Source organism: Gobius niger, assembly GCF_951799975.1.
Source record: "Gobius niger genome assembly, chromosome: 17".
Lineage (NCBI taxonomy): Eukaryota > Metazoa > Chordata > Actinopteri > Gobiiformes > Gobiidae > Gobius > Gobius niger.
This window is the reverse complement of record NC_136868.1, coordinates 15649200-15656947: the sequence shown is the minus strand read 5'-3', so window position 1 is coordinate 15656947 and position 7748 is coordinate 15649200.

Below are 7748 nucleotides of genomic sequence, written 5' to 3'. Positions count from 1 at the left end.
ATAATTCCAAACTGAAGGTCAACCTCTTGCATGATCTTAATAACCCTGTGTATTAGCAGGTGATTTGTTGAAGAGAAAGAGGAGCTTTACCCGGGCCTTTAGAGAAGCCCTCCCTGGTGGCTCTCTCATCCTCACCTCTCCTCTCTGCCCCTTGCTGCCTAATTACAAACTCTGTATCCAGCTAGACTTAGCCCCCACTCATTAGCCAAGGCCTTATCCTTTATAATTAGCTGTAGCTTATGCAGTGTATCCTAGGACAGAGGGGTAAAGGATGGAGGTGGGGGTCAGATTTCATTGGATCCTTAAGGCTAAATCCATATGTGACAAACCTCTTTTGAATTGAGTGCTGTTTTTTTTTATGTTTGTGTTGAGAGCGCGTGCGGGAGGATCGGAGGATTACAGGAGGCGCTTCAGCGATGGGGGTTCCCACACTTTTCGTGCCCAGAAAGAGGCTAAGCTTTACGTTGCCATATGGTACGAACAAGGTCATATAGGATGTGGCCAGTAAGATGAAGCTGTAAATAATGATAATAATATACAGTGATTCAACATGTATTTGAAAGGCTGTCCTTTTTTTCTTTTTTTTTTTTTAATATTACTAAACTCAAACTTCAGTTGTATTGTATTATGTAGTGCACATTACAATTTTATCAACTGTAAATAAATACATGACAATAGTACCAGAAAGCTACATCTAAAATATAAATATATAAAAGAGGCCTGAATCTGACCCCCTTGTATTCTTTTATTTCAGCTCAACTTGGCTGAATCAAACATTAACCCTGTAGGTTCCAGGTCCATGACATTTTTGTATTCCTAAAGAGATACATTTAAATATCGATTTATGATATATTTTTTTTAAATGAATACGTAAGAAGTTCTACGTCTTACACTGAAGTTTTGAATTATACTTCACAACATAAACAGGCTGTGAAATGTTTCTCATTTTGAAGGTGATCGCTCCCTGACCCCGACTCTATACCTAAAACCAGATCCAGCTGTTGCTTAGAAAATGCTGAGAATAATTTCAGCATACCTCCATGATTCATGGCCCTAAGACGAACTTCAATGGTTTTTTAAGCATTCCATCCAAACAAGTTAATCCTTTGGGAAGTGGATATGGACATGATTAGTGGACATGCTTAGTGTAGCTGTAAAGCAGGGGTTCCCAAAGTGGGGCTCGGGACCCCTTGCGGGTCATGACCACTGAGGTGGGGGTCGAGAAGTTTTCAAGACAGTGACTGATAGCAGTGTATTTCAGTGGTCTCGAGACAAATATCAAAACATACTATAAACAAACATTAATAAAGCAGATTTAAAATGTTGTGCACCTGAATTCATTATCAACACTTAATATATTAGCTGTGGGCAAAAACATGGCGACAAAAACCAAAGCAGAATCATGTTCAATTTTGAATTTGTTAGTCTTAAATTTGACACTTTGGGTTTTGTTCAGAATGAGAAAGATGTTCGTATGTGAATACATACCCTCTATAGGGTTCTGGATTGATTCTGTTAGAAATTCATCGTTTCCATAGAAATAAGCCATTTTCCTGGCTCAAGGCCTCAATTTCCATAAATTAACATAAGACAAAACAATGTAAGAAAGTAGAGAAAAGAGCTGTGCAACAACTGCTGCAGGTCACCACTGGCAAATAGTGTCCAAATGCTTTAGAGTAAACAATCCTCAAGTCATTTATATAAAAAAAAAAAAGGTTTATTATTATAACTCGTGTCTGGGAGGAGTTCGGGGAGGCCATGGAGGAAGACTATCGGTCGGCCTCGAAGAAATTCTGGCAAACCATCCGGCGCCTCAGGAGGGGGAAGCAGTGCTTCACCAACACTGTGTACAGTGCGGGTGGGGGGCTGCTGACCTCGACTGGGGATGTCGTCGGACGGTGGAAGGAGTACTAAGAGGACCTCCTCAACCCCGCCGTCACGTCTTCCGATGAGGAAGCAGAGGCTGGGGACTTGGAGGTGGGCTCGCCCATCACCGGGGCGGAAGTCACCGAGGTGGTGAGAAAGCTCCTCGGTGGCAAGGCTCCGGGGGTGGATGAGATTCGCCCTGAGTACCTTAAGTCTCTGGATGTTGTAGGACTGTCTTGGCTGACACGTCTCTGCAACATCGCGTGGCGGTCGGGGACAGTGCCCCTGGATTGGCAGACCGGGGTGGTGGTCCCTCTCTTTAAGAAGGGGGATCGGAGGGTGTGTTCCAATTACAGAGGAATCACCCTCCTTAGCCTCCCCGGTAAGGTCTACTCCAGGGTGCTGGAGAGGAGGATCCGGCCGATAGTTGAACCTCGGATTCAGGAGGAACAATGCGGTTTTCGTCCTGGTCGTGGCACACTGGACCAGCTCTATACCCTCCGTCGGGTGCTCGAGGGTTCGTGGGAGTTCGCCCAACCAGTCCACATGTGTTTTGTGGACTTGGAGAAAGCGTTCGACCGCGTCCCTCGTGGTGCCCTGTGGGGGGTGCTCCGGGAGTATGGGGTCCGGGGCCCTCTGCTAAGGGCTGTCCGTTCCCTGTATGACCGCAGCAGGAGCTTGGTTCGCATTGCCGGCAGTAAGTCAGACCTGTTCCCGGTGCGTGTTGGTCTCCGCCAGGGCTGCCCTTTGTCACCGGTTCTGTTCATTACTTTTATGGACAGAATTTCTCGGCGCAGCCAGGGGCCGGAGGGTGTCCGGTTTGGGAGCCTCAGAGTCTCATCTCTGCTGTTTGCAGATGATGTTGTTCTGTTGGCTTCAACAGACCAGGACCTTCAGCACGCACTGGGGCGGTTTGCAGCCGAGTGTGTAGCGGCCGGGATGAGGATCAGCACCTCCAAATCCGAGGCCATGGTTCTCCACCGGAAAAAGGTGGTTTCCCCTCTCCAGGTCGGTGGGGAGTCCTTACCTCAAGTGGAGGAGTTCAAGTATCTCGGGGTCTTGTTCACGAGTGAGGGACGGATGGAGCGTGAGATCGACAGACGGATCGGTGCGGCGTCAGCAGTGATGCGGTCGCTGTATCGGTCTGTCGTGGTGAAGAGGGAGCTGAGTCGGAGGGCAAAGCTCTCGATTTACCGATCGATCTACGTTCCCACCCTCACCTATGGTCATGAGATTTGGGTAATGACCGAAAGGACAAGATCGCGAATACAAGCGGCCGAAATGAGTTTCCTTCGCAGGGTGGCTGGGCGCACCCTCCGAGATCGGGTGAGGAGCTCAGCTACCCGGGAGGAGCTCGGAGTAGAGTCGCTGCTCCTCCACGTCGAAAGGAGCCAGCTGAGGTGGCTCGGGCATCTGTTTCGGATGCCTCCTGGTCGCCTCCCGCGGGAGGTGTTCCAGGCATGTCCTAGTGGGACAAGGCCTCGTGGAAGACCCAGGACACGGTGGTGGGACTATGTCTCCGAGCTGGCCTGGTGTCGCCTCGGGGTCCCCCCAGAACAGCTGGAGGAAGTGTGTGTGGATCGGGAAGTTTGGGCATCTCTGCTGAGACTGCTGCCCCCGCGACCCGGCCCCGGATAAAGCGGAAGAAAATGGATGGATGGATGGAGGTTTATTATTATATCATATAATAATCCTATTATATACAATGCACCAGAAATCATTGCAGTTTTGACGAAACAACCCCGAGCACTATATCACGGCAATTGAAATGTGTCACCTGGTCTCCAATTTATCTCTGAGTCTCGGTGAAAGTGATATTGAGACATGACTGAGACATGTCTGAGACCTGTGGCAACTCTAGTCTCCAACTAGTCAGTAGGCCAGTGAGATAGGCCCTTTGTGTGCACGCAATCAGTCCGATCTGTGGAGACGTCTCCACACCTCTCTCTGGTGAGATAGGCCCTATAAGCAACTCATTTCTAATCATCCCTCCATTCCCATTACAAGCACAGTCTTGACTCAGTGCAGGTCTGTAATGACATCTTATGAACTGTTCAATGATCCTCTACCATCCTCAAAATCACATTCACTCATGTAATCACGCACTTGTTTTGATAGATACTGATCTTAGGAAGGAAATGTAATTGCTATATCTGATTTTATTGCCGTTTCCAGGAAGTATTCTATAATTCACTGCTAAAGGTCATGCTGAGGAGATGGATGTTAGCAGTTGGGGATTGGTGTTTTTTCTTTTGAGCTGATATTAAATAAAAGTAAGAATGACCTATAGCGAGGACACTGATAAATCCTTTGTACACAGTAGCGAGCTTTGATAATTTTGTTCATTAAGCACTATTTTAAGCAACGCCATTATTCGGGCGGTTCTTTGACATTTAAAAAAAGGCAGCACGCCCAACTCAGCAAATACCTCATTTCTTGCGGAGTTGACTTTTGCCATGTGAACAAATCTTACCCACAAGATGCACAATGACATTTCATATATTATAGAAGAGCTTAATATAGACATTAATTGCATTTTAGCAGCAAATCTTTTACTTACTTTTGATAGTTGATGATAATAGCAACTCTGGGCCTTGGATGGGAGAATAACTCGAAATGGAGACGTACTGTGGGCAAATTTGTGTTGATCAGTGCTTCAGACAGTGCAGGAACATAAACCTCCATGATTATGAAGCAGACGTTTTCATGGATTCTGCTAGTCGCTCTGATGTAGAGCTTTCCCCACTTGTTTTGGCCCTAAAACAAACAATGAAACACCAACCAGGCTTGTAACTTCCTGAAGCGACCATACACTTTGCTTCTTCCAGCTGCTGTTTTGATGGAGCACCACGGCGGACATCTTGTGTGTGATGAATCAAAATTACAGTCAGTGCTGGTGGGCCCTTCCTGTCCTGGGGCGGTCCATATGTCACCAATGCATGGTCCGACAAAGACCACTTGAGTGATGCGCCAGAGCGCCTCCGGTAGATACATCTGAGTGTCATCCGATTTCCCACCGTGAGTAGATCAGCCGCGACCCTCCTGCCAGGACGCCCGCCCCTTTCTCACCCCAGACCGGCGTGGTGCCCTTGGTCCGCCTGTGGGGGGTGAAAGCTCTATGATCAATAGGGATTTGGACTGTTTGATTGCCTGAGGATCTTCAGTGTGTCCCTCTATGAGCCTTGTTAAGTAAAGGAGATGGGGACATGGACGGGGGGGGGGGCAAGTGTTAGATGAACATGCCCCAACACGGTCAAAATTGTCCTCAATGCATGTCTTCTTTGCAAGGACACAAGTGTTTGCCAACTTTTGGGTCAGTAGGTGAGCACTTTACTAACTGACCCACTGCTGCCCAACAAGCGGGGGACACAGACAGTGCTGTGCCCGGGGTCCCTAATCCAGATCTTGAGCCAGGATTACCTTTTATCATTATTGTTTAGTGTGAGGAAACTGGATGAAACCTGCTCAGACAATGGGAGAACATTCAAACTCCGCACACAAAGGCCCCGCGCTACAGTGTATAGGAAATGCTCACACCCCTCACCTCATGCTTCTGTGTTGGTTAAGGTCCTCTTCCAAGTCGTTAGTTAGATGTCTCTGGTATGTTTTGTATTTTACAGTTTTTCTACAGTTTACTTGCTCTTGTGACCAATCAACATAACCCGTGATCATGATGTGGTATTTCATAGTACTACCACTATAACAAATAATCCATAAGCCTCGTACCTTTTCAGCAGAGAGAGCTATAGCATCTCCACCTGGAGCCGTAGCGGACTGATCAAGTGGTGGGCCCCTTTTGTGCGGTGGGGGACCCGGGGGAGCAGATTGTGCAGAGAAGCTTTCTGTTCCCCCATCGATCCCCAACATGTCAATTAGACAGACTGGTATAAATGTGTCATGGATTGGGGGCGAGCCTGGGTATGGGCCGGTCCCATGTAAGCGACACCCTCACAGCGGACCGGCTGACACTGGAGCTGGGTAACTTCTGAAGACCTCCTGCCATTGACTGAGCAGAGTTTTTTCCGCTGCTCGGATTGTTTTTCAGTTTGACCCCAGCCTCAGCTCCGCAGTCTGTGCACTTCAGAGGCGAATTACCCTCCGACTTCCCTTTGGGCGTCTCTGAAGTGTAACTGCAAAAGGGAAAAGCGGGGGTATTTTTCTTCAGAAAGGCAGAGGAGGAACGTATGACTGCACTTTGGATTGTGCGGGAAATACTATTACAATTTGTATTATATCAATTTACTGTAATGGTTTCCACAAATTAACTTACTGTCCAACTCATTTTTAGTGTCATTCGCTCTGCCATATGAACAAAACTCAGGCTTGTATAGCACAATCCAAGCACAAACCATTATTATCATTAATTACACTGTGTTATAGAACAGCATTTCAAATGCACTGTTTCCACCGTATTTTGAAATCACAGTTATTGGATGCTAGAAAGACTGATGCTTTCTGTGCTAATACATGCCTTTTCTCCTGTGCCTCTGTTTTATCGACCATTTGGTAGAGCTGGAAAAAACAGCTCCTAATCGATGCATGAAGTGTTTCTTTCTTAGCTTTCAATCCAAAATAAAAGCAAATATTCAGTATCTCTTCATGCTCACTTTTGATTTGATGTTATGCTTTACTACACATTTTCTTTCATTAGACACACACACACACACGCACATGCACACACACACGCACACGCACACGCACACGCACACGCACACACACACACACACACACACACACACATAGATACAAATAGTCATCTGAAGAGCTCTATGAGACTATAAAATTGACCATGTCCAAACAAGCCCTCCATTATAGAGACAGATTGGGGGTGATGCTCTGGAATATAATGACAAGCAGAAGTGTGTGACCCCCTGACTGCAGGTGATAAACCGATACTAGCTTGTCCTCGGTCCTCCTCAATCACCCATAGTGCTCCCCCCCCCTCCCCTCCTCGCCTTGTTTCCTTAAACCCGTCATGCCCCCTTCCCATAGAGCAGCCGTCCCAGCGTGAGGACCCCTCCCCTGAACAGGCCCCCCTCACACTGATCACTGGGATTTACTGCACGCTCGTCCACAGTCCTTTGCAGCTCGCACACACGCCCCTCTGGGTCGATCCAGGTCGAATTCAATTTGTAAGATATTACGTATTGATCCCCGTGCTCCATACTGGCACCCCACCCCTCTTCTTCCACGCCCCCCTCCCTCTGTGCAGGGGCCTGGCAGGGGCTCATTGACCCGAGTGCATCATCATCATCATCAATGGAGCAGCTATGTTGCAATCTTGAGTGTAGCATCACAGTGTGGCCCGAGGCTTTAAGAGCTGACCCTCACTTATATCAGCTGGACAGGAACTCCCATATATGGCCGTTTCTAGTGGGAACGTTCGTCTAATGATGCTTGCACTGAGAAAGTACCGTTCAAACGCCTTGTGACAGGTTGGTCGATATCCAGGAGCCCGCTTTGTGATAACATGTCAGCTTGAGATGTTTGCACCGACTGGTCAAAATAACACGATGTCTTAGTTCAAAGAGACTTTTAGTTTAGATTATTACTTTGTTTATTTACAACACATTTTTGGGCATTATTCCCCTAAACCTAACCCCAACTCAGCATACGATGTCAGTGTCACCAAGACCTTTACCGTCACCATTTTCCCTGCATCAAACACATTCACTGTTAAGTGGAGTTGATGTTTGTGGGTTGTTTCTTTAAAAAAAAAAATATATATATATTTTTTATTCATGTGCGAATGTTTAACCCTCTCCCACACATTTACATATCTTTTAGTGATAAACAGACCCCCCATAGTGCTCCAATAACCATCACTTTTAGCCATTTAGCTGCGCCAACAGGCCCTAAATCTTTCAGATCAATAGCCGTTC